Below are 14,508 nucleotides of genomic sequence, written 5' to 3' on the forward strand. Positions count from 1 at the left end.
ATGATAAAATGGCGGAGCAGACTCGATGGGCCGAATGGCCGACTTCTGCTCCTTTGTCTTATGGTCTTATGATCTAAATGATTCAAGCTCATTCTTACGAGCGTAACTGATAAAAATGGTCATATGGCAATATAACACCCTGTGTCAATCATGGAATACAGGGCTTTAATAATTATTGAGAAATGGCCAACGTTTCGGGCCGGAACCCTTCGTCAGGACTGTAGAGGGAAGGGGCAGAGGCCCTATAAAGAAGGTGGGGGGAGGGTGGGAAGGAGAAGGCTGGTAGGTTCCAGGTGAAAAACCAGTAAGGGGAAAGATAAAGGGATGGGGGAGGGGAAGCAGGGAGGTGAAAGGCAGGAAAGGTGAAGAAGGAATAGGGGAAAACACCATGGGTAGTAGAAGGAGGCGGAACCATGAGGGAGGTGTTAGGCTGCTGGGGAGGGGGCAGAGTGACATAAGGATAGGGGAAGGGAGGGGGAGGGAATTACTGGAAGTTGGAGAATTCTATGTTCATATCAAGGGGCTGGAGACTACCCAGACGGTATATGAGGTGTTCCTCCTCCAACCTGAGTTTAGCCTCATCATGGCAGTAAAGGAGGCCATGTATGGACATATCTGAATGAGAGTGGGAAGCAGAGTTGAAGTGGGTGGCTTTACTTGTATACAGTGCCATTACTTGTTATACAGTAAATTTGCCATTACTTGTATACAGTGGCATGCAAAGGTTTGGGCACTCCTGGTCAAACTTTCTGTTACTGTGAATAGTTAAGTGAGAAGAAGATGAACTGATCTCCAAAAGTCATAAAGTTAAAGATGAAACATTCTTTTCAACATTTTAAACAAGATTAGTGTATTATTTTTGTTTTGTACAATTTTAGAGTGGAAAAAAAAGAAAGGAGCACCATGCAAAAGTTTGGGCACCCCAAGAGATTTGAGCTCTCAGATAACTTTTATCAAGGTCTCAGACCTTAATTCGCCTGTTAGAGCTATGGCTTGTTCACAGTCATCGTTAGGAAAGGCCAGGTGATGCAAATTTCAAAGCTTTATAAATACCCTAACTCCTCAAACCTTGTCCAAACAATCAGCAGCCATAGGCTCCTCTCAGCAGCTGCCTAGCACTCTGAAAATTAAAATAAATGATGCCCACAAAGCAGGAGAAGGCTGTAAGAAGATAGCAAAGCATTTTCAAGTAGCAGTTTCCTTAGTTTGTAATGTAATTAAGAAATGGCAGTTAACAGGAACGGTGGAGGTCATGTTGAGGTTTGGAAGACCAAGAAAACCTTCCGAGAGAACTGCTCGTAGGATTGCTAGAAAGGCAAATCAAAACCCCCGTTTGACTGCAAAAGACCTTCAAGAAGACTTAGCAGATTCTGGAGTGGCAGTGCACTGTTCTATTGTGCAGCAACACCTGTACAAATATGACCTTCATGGAAGAGTCATCAAAAGAAAACCTTTCCTGCGTCCTCACCACAAAACTCAGCGTCAGAAGTTTGCACAGGAACATCGAAACAAGCCTGATGCACTTTGGAAACAAGTTCTGTGGACTGATGAAGTTAAAATAGAGCTTTTTGACTACAATGAGTAAAGGTATGTTTGGAGAAAAAAGGGTGCAGAATTTCATGAAAAGAGCACCTCTCCAACTGTTAAGCACGGGGGTGGATCGATCATGCTTTGGGCTTGTGTTGCAGCTAGTGGCACGGGGAACATGTAACTGGTAGAGGGAAAAATGAATTCAATTAAATACCAGCAAATTCTGGAAGCAAACATCACACCGTCTGTAAAAAAGCTGCTGAGGAAAAGAGGATGGCTTCTACAACAGGATAATGATCCTAAACACACCTCAAAATCCACAATGGACCAGCTCAAGGAGCGCAAACTGAAGGTTTTGCCATGGCCCTGACAGTCCCCCGACCTAAACATCATCAAAAATCTGTGGATATACTTGAAAAGAGCATTGCATGCAAGGCAGCCCAAGAATCTCACAGAATTAGAAGTCTGTTGCAAGGAAGAATGGGGGAAAATCCCCCAAACAAGAATTGAAAGACTCCTAGCTGGCTACAGAAAGCGTTTACAGGCTGTGATACTTGCCAAAAGGGATTTTACTAGGTACTGACCATGCAGGGTGCCCAAACTTTTGCTTTGGGCCCTTTTCTTTCTTTGTTATTTTGGAACTGTAAAAGATGTAAACAAAGAAGTTTTCTTGCTTAAAATTTTAAAGGAATGTGTCATCTTTAACTTTATGCCTTTTGGAAATCAGGTCATCTTTTACTGGCTTTGCTATTCACAGTAACAGAAATTTTGACCGGGGTGCCCAAACATTTGCATGCCACTGTATGTACAATTGAATGGGAGCTAGATAAATTTAGCTGAATTCTTGATGTTTCCAGTTAATGTTTCAAATATTTAAACAGCACCTTTGGTGCATAGTGGGGACATTATTGGGTTGGAATCAATATGAACAGTTGTTACTATGTTCTCTTTGTATATATTATGAACTGTTTTAATTCCTAAAGTATTAATTTAATCATAATAATTGGACATGACCGAGTGTTTATAATCTATACTTGTTTGCTTTCATTTTATTAGTGTCCCTTTGCTCTGTTGTAAAATAACCCTTATTTGGATTCCACTAGAATTATTAATGCTAAACAAATCTTTAAGCTATGCCAATTCTAATAAAATAAAATTAAGACTAATTTTAAGGTCATTACTTGGTTTTGTTTTCCCTAAAGAAAAGATTTTACAATGAGTTCTGTGAAAGCAGCATCAAGGTTTTAGGAATTGTGGTTATAGTTTCTTTAAGAAACATAAATTTATCTAAGCAAGAAAACTATTAACTTCATCATTCCAAGCAATTACAAGCAAGCAGTTTGTAGGAGCCATGTATTCCAATTTATTGTCTGTCAGTAGTGTATTTGTGTTGCGCATCCTTAGTCTGGGTTAAGATAATTTGTCATGTAGGTTTTGGGTGGCGGTAAGAATAAAATAATATAGTCACTTGTTCACTTGCTTGGCAGCATGGAGAGGGGGTGAGTAGGGAGTGCATATTTGTAGTCTGCCCATCCTTGTTTGAATTTGCTCCAATTGTGCTCATCTTTGACCCGTTCTTTGTTTGTACTTGATCCAATATTGCTAGTCTCACTCATTTTTGTTTTACCTGAATTACAGAAGAGTCGAATGATTTTACCGTTGGTTTGAAATAAGGGATTCAACATACTGTCATTATAACGCCTTGTATTATGTCTGGGTAGCCTCTAAACTGATAGCATGAACATCGATTTCTCGAACTTCCAGTAATAGACCCCCCCCCACTTCACTATTCCCCATCCCTTTTCACCTCTCTCACCTTATCTCCTTGCCTGCCCATCGCCTCCCTCTGGTGCTCCTCCTGGCTTTTCTTTCTTAGAACATAGAACATAGAAAACCTACAGCGCAATACAGGCCCTTCGGCCCAGGATGCTGTGCCAAACATGAGTTTACTTTATAAATTACCTAGGGTTGCCCATAGCCCTCTATTTTTTTTAAGCTGCATGTACCTATCCAGGAGTCTCTTAAAAGACTCTATCATATCCTTTCGTATTGGATTCTCCCTTCTCCAACCCTGTATCTCTTTCACCAATCAACTTCACAGCTCTTTACTTAATCCCTCCCCATCCTGGTTTCACCTATCATCTTGTGTTTCTCTCTCCCCTCCCCCTACCTTTTAAATCTACTCATCTTTTTTTCTCCAGTCCTGCTGAAGGGTCTCGGCCTGAAGCATCGATTGATCGATTGCACTCTTTTCCTTAGATACTTCCAGGTCTGCTGAGTTCCTCCAACATCTTGAGTGCATTCATTATAACCAAACAACAGGAATTCTGCAGATGCTGGAAATTCATGCAACCCACATCAAAGTTGCTGGTGAACGCAACAGGCCAGACAGCATCTCTAGGAAGAGGTACAACCATACAGGTTACATTGCATTGCAGATGAACTGGTGAAAGTTTCACTTTTTTTTTCAGTTTTATCAACCAACCTTTCCTCCACTGGCTCAGTCTGCACTTCTTGCTGCCTCGGAGAAGTACCCAACATAACTAAGTGTCACTTGTGCCCAGGTAACTCTCTCATCTTCCTTCTCCCATCTGGTAGCAGATGAAAAAGCCTGGGAACATGCAACAGCAGGCTCGAGGACAGCTTTTATTGCACTGTTAATAGACTCTTGAACGGACCTCATACATCTAAATGACGATCTCTTGATTGCCCAGTCTATCTTCTCATGGCCCTTGTGTTTATCTTCCAGCATTGTACCTCCTCTGTAGCTGCAGCACAATCTTCTGCATTGTAATTATGTATGGCATGATGTCTGGTTGGATCATAAATCTAAGGCTTTTCACTATATCTTAGTACATGAAACAATATTATACCAAAATAAGATAGCATTTGCTCCAAACATGCAGGCATGTCATTTTGTCTTTTAAACCCTGTGGCTGTGAGTTGGGTACCCTGTCATAAATGGTTAAGTTTCTGAATTATGAATTACTACATAGTATTTTGCAACCAGAGATTTTCTGCTGAAATACTGTCTCCAACCAACAACAGGTTACTGAGCTTTATTTAAATATGTCATTAAGTACTCAACATCCCTTTGGAGTGTCACGGTAGCGTAGCGGTTAGCACGATGCTATTGCGGCTCAGGATGCGGAGTTTGGAGTTCAATCCCACTGTCCTCTGTAAGGAGTCTGTCCGTCCATCCTTCCCGTGTAATGCGTGGGTTTTCTCAAGTTGTTCTGCTTTCCTCCCACAGTCCAAAGCCCTACAGGTTGGTAGGTTAAATGGTCATTGTAAATTAACCTGTGATTGGGCTGGGTTTAAATTGGGGGTTGAAGGCAGCGCGACTCAAAGGGCCTGAAGGGCCTATCTCAATACTAAACAAATTCCATGCTTGCTTCTACTAAGAGCAGCTGATGAAATCCACAGCTGAATTCTCCCCTGTTCTACCCTCCGAATCATAACAACAATGTGCTATCAAGTCATTAAATCACAACTCCTGTTCTGAGCTAAATGTTATCAGCATGTTTTTGAAGAATTTATTGATTTTTGGCTGCAAACAACAGCAGGTTACTGGCTTTGTTTTAATTTTGTCAATTTGACTGTTCCTGTAAATTCTTGATGCCTGGTGGGAAGGATGAACTCAAAGACTATAATGAAATGTTTCTCCTAAACTGTAGTGTTTTAAATTCTACCTTCAATTACGATCTTGTTACATCAATTTTTTCTATACATCTTAATCTTTTGTTAGACCTGTGTGACAATTCTTTGGTGCTTGCCACTGGTGTTGTTTAGCTCTGTAAATGTAAAGGTCATGGATCTTAACTGTCTGAATTGCACTTGTTTAATTTACTTTCCTAAATACGTGAGACAAATGGAGAATACGATTTCTCAGAGACGAAACTTAATTAAACTGGCCTCAGAATTGCTCAGGGATGCAATTTTGGCAGTTATATACAAATCGTACCAGCTGGTACTATACAAGCCATCTGTTTATATTGGCCATTCATCTGAATTTCAGCATTAAAACAGACCTCAAGCTTGTATGAGGCAACAGTACATGGCCTGGACCAGGCAACAGTAAATAGTTTGGAGAGAACATTGGTTAACAAGAGGTTTTGTTACCAAGATTCTTTATGGCAGTGAAGAATTAAAACTCCACAAAAACAAGTTGAGCATGGGACTATGTACAGTATGTTGTAATTACTCCCTGTGGTGGATGTTTAACTACATATTCATCTAATCAAGATACTGATGTGTTGGTGGTTAGAAGTGCAATTACAAAGAAAGCACAGCAGCAGTGTACTTCCTTAGCAGTTTGTGAAGATTCAGAATGACAACTAAAACTTTGACAAACTTCTATAGATGTTTGGTGGAGAGTATTTTGACTGGTTGCATCTCATCCCAGTATGGAAACATGAATGCCTTTGAATGGAAAATCCTACTGAAAGTAGTGGATTTGGTCCTGTCCATCATGGGTAAAGCCCTCCCAACCTTTGAGCACATGTAAACAAAACATTGTCGCAGGAAAGCAGCATCTATCATCAGGGGCCCCACCACCCAGGACATCCTTTCTTCTTGCTGCTGCCATCAGAGAGAAGGTACACAAGCCTCAGGGCTCACACCACCAGGTTCAGGAACAGTTAATATCCTTCAACCAACAGGCTCTTGAACCAAACTTCACTCAACTTCACTTTATCATTGAAATGTTCCCAAAATCCATGGACTCACTTTCAAGGACTCTTTATATCATGTTCTTGATATATATAGATTATTTATTATTATTATTATTAATTTTTTTTTTGTATTTGTTACATGCTCAAGGAGATCTGTTTTTTTGTGAGAATGACATAATGGTCTTTTGGAGGTCACCTGATGTGATTTCCCCCCCTGATGTGAGGTCACGTGATGACATGTGCCCCGTGACTATATAAGGGTTGACCCAGATGATGCAGTTAGTTTTTGAGTTTGTAGATTTCCAGGTAGAATGTGCTGTATCTCCGTTTCTGTTGCGTGTTTGTTTTTGTGACGCAGTTTCATTTTTAAAACGGAGGGTGCGTTCTCTTATAAGATATAGTATATTATTGGATTGGAAATTTGTGCCAAGTTACTCAATTCCAGCAGTTGAACGGGGAGTGAAGAATTCATCGAAGTTACAGGATCGAGAGGAGTCGGCATCATTTGGTAGTTTAATAAAGAATCGACCTTATTGCATGTTCATTGGAGGAGTAGCTACCTGCATCGAGATAACTGTTGCCAGAAAGAGCAATGAGTTCATGCAAAAAGGTGCGTTCTCTCTAAAAGGAATGTAAGGTCAGTCGATTTAAACTGTTTATTTTCGGCATCGTGAATCCTGTGGACAGAACTAGCAGTAAAGTTGCGTCTGTGAAGAAAACTTTCTCCAGAGAAGTCTCTCCCAATTGAATGTGTAAATCTGTTGGACTTTTGAAGTTATCGCTTTAAGAACTGTATCTGGCTGTGTTGCTTTAAGAACTGTTTTCGCATTTAGCGCTTTAAGAACCAGAGCCGAGTGGAGTTGGTGAACGGCTGCATACCTGTTAACCTCCGGTTAAAGTTTTCCTTTGCTCTTTTTTTTCCCTTATTGTTTATATGTGTTTAATAAATGTTTGGTTGTTTTTATATAACATGTCTCGATTGATATTCATTGTTGCCGGTTACGTAACATATTTGTAAAGTTCCTGTTTCTTGCACACTGGTTGAATGCTCAAGTTGGTGTGGTAACGATTTTTACTTCTCATGTATGTGAAGGACGTAAGAAATAAAATCAATTCATTCATTCATTCTATCATTGATTCTGTTATAGCTATTATTCTATTTTGGATTTATTGGGTATGCTTGCAGGAAGGTGAATCTTAGCGTTGTATAAGGTACTTTGGTAATAAATAAACTTTGAAATTTGAAATAGTCTTGCCCCATCTGATGAAGTATGCAGACACCACTTTGGATCTGTTGGATATTCAACTCAAAACTGGAGCAGAAACTGATCATACTTAATGCTCAGGGAGTCCTGAAAAAAATTTAAATGCTTGCAACTTTCCATAAATCTTGCAGTAGTTTTGATTTGTACAAGAAATAAATTTTTAAGATTTTATTAATCAATATTTTTAAATACAAATCACTAAGAATATGTCATTCATTCATCTAACTATCCACCTATCCGTCCTCTGCGGAATAGGCCCTTTCGGCTGTTCAAGCTGCGCCACCTTAGCAACCTTGATTTAACCCTAACTTAATCACTGGATAAATTCGTTTTTTGAAATTAATTAGCCTATTCCTTTCACTGATGATGAAAGTGATTCTTCATTTTCTCTCCAGTTTCAATGTTTGTTTTTTTCCCCTTTAACCCATTGAGATTGCAGAACTAAGATTGAGGACTCCAAGTGCTCTTCTGTAATTAGATTCTGAAGATGCGTGTCTTTGTATTGACTTAAGCAATGCATTCACTTCATAATTATGAATATGATTTGTTTATGTCTTATCTCTGTGGGTCCTACTGGATGTTTATTCATGCTTAAACTTACTTGGAAACTAATAGTGTCATTTCATTCCTTCCTTATGTTTGTTTAATGAAATTATGGCACTTTGCCAAAGAATGCATTTTTCTATCATTATTTTGGACTCAAAGGACCAATGGGTTTTGTGCATGAAAAAAAAATCTTAAAATATCATCAAATAAAAATGATTATGTTCAGTTACTGTCTTTGGACTGCAAAGTGTAATGTTTATTGGTATAAGATCCACTTCAAATTCATGATGTTGCTTCAAGGAATCATACTGTTAAAGATTATTGGTAGCTGTAAATTGCTTCCTTTCATAATCCACTGATCAGGTTTTATGGCCGTGAACTTGAATTTAAAACTTGGAATTTTATTTCATTTGCTATATTGGACAAGCAATGCGTAAGCAATAGATGAGGAGAGGACTGGAGAAGGTGGAAAAGTTGCACATATTTTAGATCAGTTGTAAAACAAAATATTTTGGATGTTGGTGATCACAACAAAGCAAGAAAATGCTAGAAATAGTCAGCAATTCAATTGGCATCTATTCAGTGAAAAGCTGTGTAAATATATCGGAAATAATCAAATATTCTAATGAAAGGTTTTTGGGCTTAAGTGAAATGTTTGTCCTTCAGTATTTTGTTGCCCACAGATACTATATGATATGCTGAACATACCCAGAAAATTGATATTTTTGACCAAAAATATTAAATGAACACCTGCACATTTTCTACTATTTTGCTACATGACTTCCAAAATGTGTTGCTGTTACTTATCCCTGTCCAAATATTTCAATGCAATCTGCCAGTTTTGTAGATCTCTGCGTTTGATGGTGTGTGCAAATCTTAAGGAGCATATTGTAGTACTGAAGAGCATCTCAAGGGTTGAACCATAATTTGCTTCTTCAGAACATGCCCAGCAGTCAATTGGTTAGACTCAGCGTAATTTCATAAGAACCTTTCCTTTGCCTACGGCAGCATTCTTTTAGGTTCTGCCACGTGTGTCCTTTGTAATTGTATACAAATCCGAATTCCTCTGAGTTTAAAGCCTTGGTAGCTCTATTCAACTACTTTGTCACTTTATTTCTGCTGTTGCTCTATCAAGAAGTAATTGCTGCTGGTTATGGTGACCTGGTTAATGGTAGGGTAGAAGAGAAATGATACGATATCTCTGTAGTTAAGGTTCTTTTTGACTCATGTATTTGCTAATTATTTTCCTCATCTATTTGCCTCATGCATTTGTTGGAGGGATTCTGTGCCAAACAGTGCAACAGGAGTGCCTTCTTGATAGCTAGCTACAATTTTGGATTTACTCATGTAGATTACTGTCAATTTTCTAATGGGTAGTGTTCATCATCATTATGTGCCGTGTTATATGACATGGGCGATCATAGTCTTTGGCCATGATTGTTCTTGGCAAATTTTTCTAAAGAAGTAATTTGCCATTACCTTCTTCTGGGCAGTGTCTTTACAAAATGAGTGACTCTAGCCATTATCAATACGGTTCAGAGGTTGTCTTCCTGGCGTCAGTGGTCACATAACCAGGACTTGTGATATACATCAGCTACTCATACGACCATCTGCCACCAGGTCCAGTGGCTTCACATGACCCTGATTGGGATGAGGAGTGCTAAGTAGGGGGTTACACTTTGCCTAAGGGTGACTTGCAGGTTAGTAGAGGGAAGGTGTGCCTTGTACCTCCCTTGGTACCCACCTAAATGGGTATTGAACAAACCCTAATAGAGTAAACATATTTACCAACAAATCAAATGTGTGCAGAGTAAGTGGAAGTTGAAAGTTCTTTTGGAGTAGTCTTTTGTGTTGACATTAACTGATACTTAGTGTAGGGTTATTAATGTTTGGTCCATTCAAAGCAGTGACTGTTGCATTGGGATAGTACAGAATAGGGACTTTATGAAGTTTGGACATCCTGTACACCAGAGACTGCTGCTCATCAAGCTATAAGCTTAAGGTATTTTGGTAGCTTATTAACATCTACTTTATTAGGTAGAAAATTGGCATTTGGAAGATAAGCAGTGTGAAAGCTTGGGAAAAAAATGGGCAAAAGCGACGTGTGTTTCTGTGCAATAAACTACAGAGTTTCTGACATAATAATTAAGGAAAGACGTTAACCAGTAACTCTGCAGTTATGTTACTTCACCTGTTACTGGTAAGGCTCTTATCAAGCTTCAGGATACCGGTATTGCTTGTAACATTAAAAAAAAAGTCTCATCTTTTGGAGCAGGACAGGTGTCACTGACAGAAAACAACTAAAATGAAAAGAAAATATGAAGAAGAGAGATGCCTGAACAAAATTCATGAGCGGTTAGGGACCAAGCGGAATAATGCATGAATTCCATGGGGAGCTGTTTCTGAACCCCCACCGCCCCACAACGAGGTCACTGATTTGCACACAGCAGGTTGACTGGAAGGTCTTGCCAGAGGTGTAGTATAGTTAGTAATGAAAAAAAAAGTCATCATCTATGGAAGGTCTAGTTTTAAGTATGTTGAATATGTGGGTCGTTGTATCATTTCTGGAGAGTGAAAAATGATGTGCCCTTTCTGACTGAAGTACAAATAAGAAGTAGAATTGATTCAAAAGTCCAATGTATGTTTGAAATGCTGAAATGTTGTATCTCAGTCAACTTTAGCAGAAGAACAAATTTGATCAATATGCAATAGCAACAGCTTCAACCTGTGGTGTTAATGTTGGACATAAGATTTTAAACCTGGTCAAAGAAGAGAAAATACTTGATGCACTAATTTTACACAGTTCTGAAAGATGCATTAGTGAGATCTTTAAAGAGAAATTTACACCACTGCCATGTATTAATGTTACATACTGTACAAATTATATATGGCACTTCAGGAATTAATGGCATGTTTCAAAATAATAAATTGATTTAATGTATTTAAATTCATCCTGAGCACATAATAACATTGTTAATAAAAGTGTATTGTTTTTCAAAGTTGTTAATCAAGAACTGAGGGATTGAGTTTAGGAGCCGAGAGGTAATGTTGCAGCTATATAGGACCCTGATCAGTCCCCACTTGGAATACTGTGCTCGGTTCTGGTCTCTCCACTACAGGAAGGATGTGGAAACCATAGAAAAGGTGCAGAGGAGATTTACAAGGATGTTGCCTGGATTGGGGAGCATGCCTTATGAGAATAGGTTGAGTGAACTTCTTGGAGAGATGGAGGATGAGAGGTGACCTGGTAGAGGTGTATAAGATGATGAGAGGCATTGATTGTGTGGATAGTCAGAGGCTTTTTCCCAGGGCTAAAATGGCTAGCACGAGAGGGCACAGTTTTAAGGTTCTTGGAAGTAGGTACAGAGGAGATGTCGGGGGTATGTTTTTTACACAGAGAGTGGTGACTGCGTGGAATGGGCTGCTGGCGATGGTGGTGGAGGCGGAGACGACAAGGTCTTTTAAGAGACTCCTGGATAGGTACATGGAGCTTAGAAAAATAGAGGGCTATGGGTAGGGTTGCCAACTTTCTCACTCCCAAATAAGGGACAAAAGTAGCAGTCAAATACGGGTCACTTGTGTTTACCCCGATAAAGACTACCATGACCACGAAGCCTTGCGCGGGCACCTTTGTGCGCATGCGTGTACGTGCTGATTTTTTTCTACTAATCGGTTTTGGCTTAATCTTCCCTATTCTGTTAAGTGAAACTACACTGTACATATATTATTTCTACTTTATATAGGCTGTGTATTTTTCATATCATGCCTGCTTTTACTATATGTTGGTGTTATTTTAGGTTTTATGTGTTATTTGGTAGACTATTTTTTGGGTCTGAGAACGCTCAAAAATGTTTCCCATATAAATTAATGGTAATTGCTTCTTCGCTTTACGCCATTTTGGCTTACGAATGGTTTCATAGGGACGCTGTACCTTAGCGGGGGAAATACGGGACAAGGGCGGTCCCATATGGGACAAACCAATTTAGCCCAATATATGGGAAGTCCTGGCAAATACGGGACAGTTGGCAACCCTAGCTATGGGTAACCCTAGTTAACTTCTAAGGCAAGAACATGTTCGGCTCAGCTTTGTGGGCTGAAGGCCTGTATTGTGCTGTAGGTTTTCTATGTTTCTATGTAACTGCAGATTTAAGACTGAGTGAGGGAAATTTAGGTTAGCAGTTGGTAGAGATTTTTACCTGAAGTTAGTGAACAGCTTGATGAAAAGGTCAGGGAGAGTAAGAGTTGTTTAAGAGAAGATACTGGACTCCTAAAAGTTATAGGATGTTGTAAAAGAAGGGTTGCTATTAGGCATCCATCTTGACACTGTACTGTATCTGCGGAATATGTACAATTGTGATAGGGTTGAAAATTCAGGGAGATTATTTCTTCCTTCCTGACTACACATTATATTAGGAAAGGCTATAACTTAGTTTTTTTCATTTATTTGCTGTACTGTCCATGTGATAGAATGAACTCTCCAATGAATAATTTTACCTTTGCAGAGAAAAGCAAGACTGACTGTCTTTAGTGTGATTCATTAAAAACTATTTGTCATCTATCAATGGTACTTTTTAACCCAGTACAGAGTATTAGGCTCGGTTTAGTAGAATATTATTCATCCCTTTGAAAACTGCCCATGGCCTTTTAGTTTACCTGTGGGGATTTCAAATCCTTGAGACTTTCTATTGCAGCCCCTTCTTCAGGGGTTCTGTTACATCTGAGAACAATATGAGGCTGTTCAGTGAGTCAGATTAAATTGTTCTTTCTGATGTCAAAAATTCAAATTGGGAAATAAAGTAGAAGGTAAAAATGAATTAGATTAGTAATTCACAACCATAAGAAAGTCTGCAGATGCTGGAAATCCAAAGTAACACACAGAATGCTGAAGGAACTCAGCAGGTCATACAGCACCTATGGAAAAGAGTAAACAGTCGCTGTTTTGGGACGAGATCCTTCCTCAGGACTGAGAAACAAGAGGGAAGATCCCAAACAGAAAGGTGGGGGAAGGAGAAAGAGGCTAGCTGGAAGTGATAGGGGAAGCTGGGTGGGTGGGTGGGGAAGGTAAAGGGCTTGAGAAAAAAGAATCTGATAGGAGAAAGGGAAGGAAGTGGGGATCCATGGAGAAGTAATAGTTAGGTCATAAGAAATGGAAGATCAGAGTGGGGAATAGAGGAAAGGGGAGGAGGAAATTGTTCACTGGAAGGAGAAATCGATATTCATGTGATCAGGTTGGAGCATATCCAAACGGAATATAAAATGTTTCTCTACCCTGAAGGTGGCCTCATCTTGGCACAAGAGGAGGCCATGAATTGACACATTGAAACAGGAATGGGAATAGGAATTAAAATGTTTGGCCACCAGGGAGTCCCGCTTGTGACAGGTGGTGCGGAGGTGCTTGATGAAGCGGTCCCCCAATTTATGACAGGTCTCACCTACATAGAAGAGGCCACATCAGTAGTACTGGACACAATAGATCACCCCAGCACCATACTGGAAGCAAAACAGAGGTTGAGAAAGATATTAAGGCCAAAAATCTAGACTGGTATCCTGAGCCGTATGAAAAAGTTGTAGGTTATAGATGAATGTGGAAAAATTGATTCATAAAACATTTTTTAAGACTCAGCTGGTAATCTTGACAGCCATCTCTGTGTATATTACAAGAGAAAGAGGTAGATGTACTCAAGTAAGGCATAAATAAACACTTCTCAATATTCTTTTGGAGATGTGAATGATTTTCAGTTGCACGTGGAAAGGTGATGTGAATCCTACCTTCTGCAGTGCTGTTGAATTGCAAATACTGGAATTCGACGAGATGAAGGGACATCAGTGTATTTCCAGGTTGGGGTGGAGTATGACTGGTAATCTACAGATGATATTCCCATGTTCCTGCTGGTCTATTTGCCCTTCACCTTTTATAGTGATGGAAGCTGCAAGTTGCAGTTAGAGTAGCTGTGTTGTACACTTTGCAGGTGATCAACACTGTAAGCAGAATTCTTGTATAGTATGAGGGGAATAAAATGTCATGGTGGTGGATGGGGGATTTCAAGGAGCCTTCTTTATCCTGAATGGTCTTGAGTTTCAGGAGTGTTTTGAGAGTTGAAATTGTCTGGACAAGACAACAGTATTCCATTACAGTCATGCGATGTGCTTACAGATGGTTGAAAGGGTTTGGGGAAGACCATGAAGGGAATTAAAAACAAGAATATGATTTTAGATCGGATGTGTTGGGGGATATGGAGCCAAAATAGGTCAAGAGCCTGGGGAATATTAGAGGTGTTAAAGTGTGTACAGTAGATTTTATGGAAAGTGATACAACAATAGCCATTTGGTGAAAGGCATTTGCAAATGGATTGTTTTTTCATTGTGGTCTCCACAAATCTGTAGCATCTGAGGTACTGAAAATGGAAAATGCACACTTTTCTTCCCTTTTTGTGTCAAAACTGGAAAATATCGAATAACATCTTAACTATGTTACTGAGCAATAGCAACTAAAC

General features: G+C 39.5%; 1 protein-coding gene across 9 annotated transcripts in view; it reads left to right on the plus strand.

Moving 5' to 3' along the window:
• atrnl1b (attractin-like 1b) overlaps nt 1-14,508 on the plus strand; it is a 1,064,590-nt gene that overhangs the window by 348,586 nt on the left and 701,496 nt on the right. The gene's annotated exons all lie outside the window — the stretch shown is intronic.

Source organism: Mobula birostris, chromosome 21 (genome assembly GCF_030028105.1).
Source record: "Mobula birostris isolate sMobBir1 chromosome 21, sMobBir1.hap1, whole genome shotgun sequence".
Taxonomy (NCBI): domain Eukaryota; kingdom Metazoa; phylum Chordata; class Chondrichthyes; order Myliobatiformes; family Myliobatidae; genus Mobula; species Mobula birostris.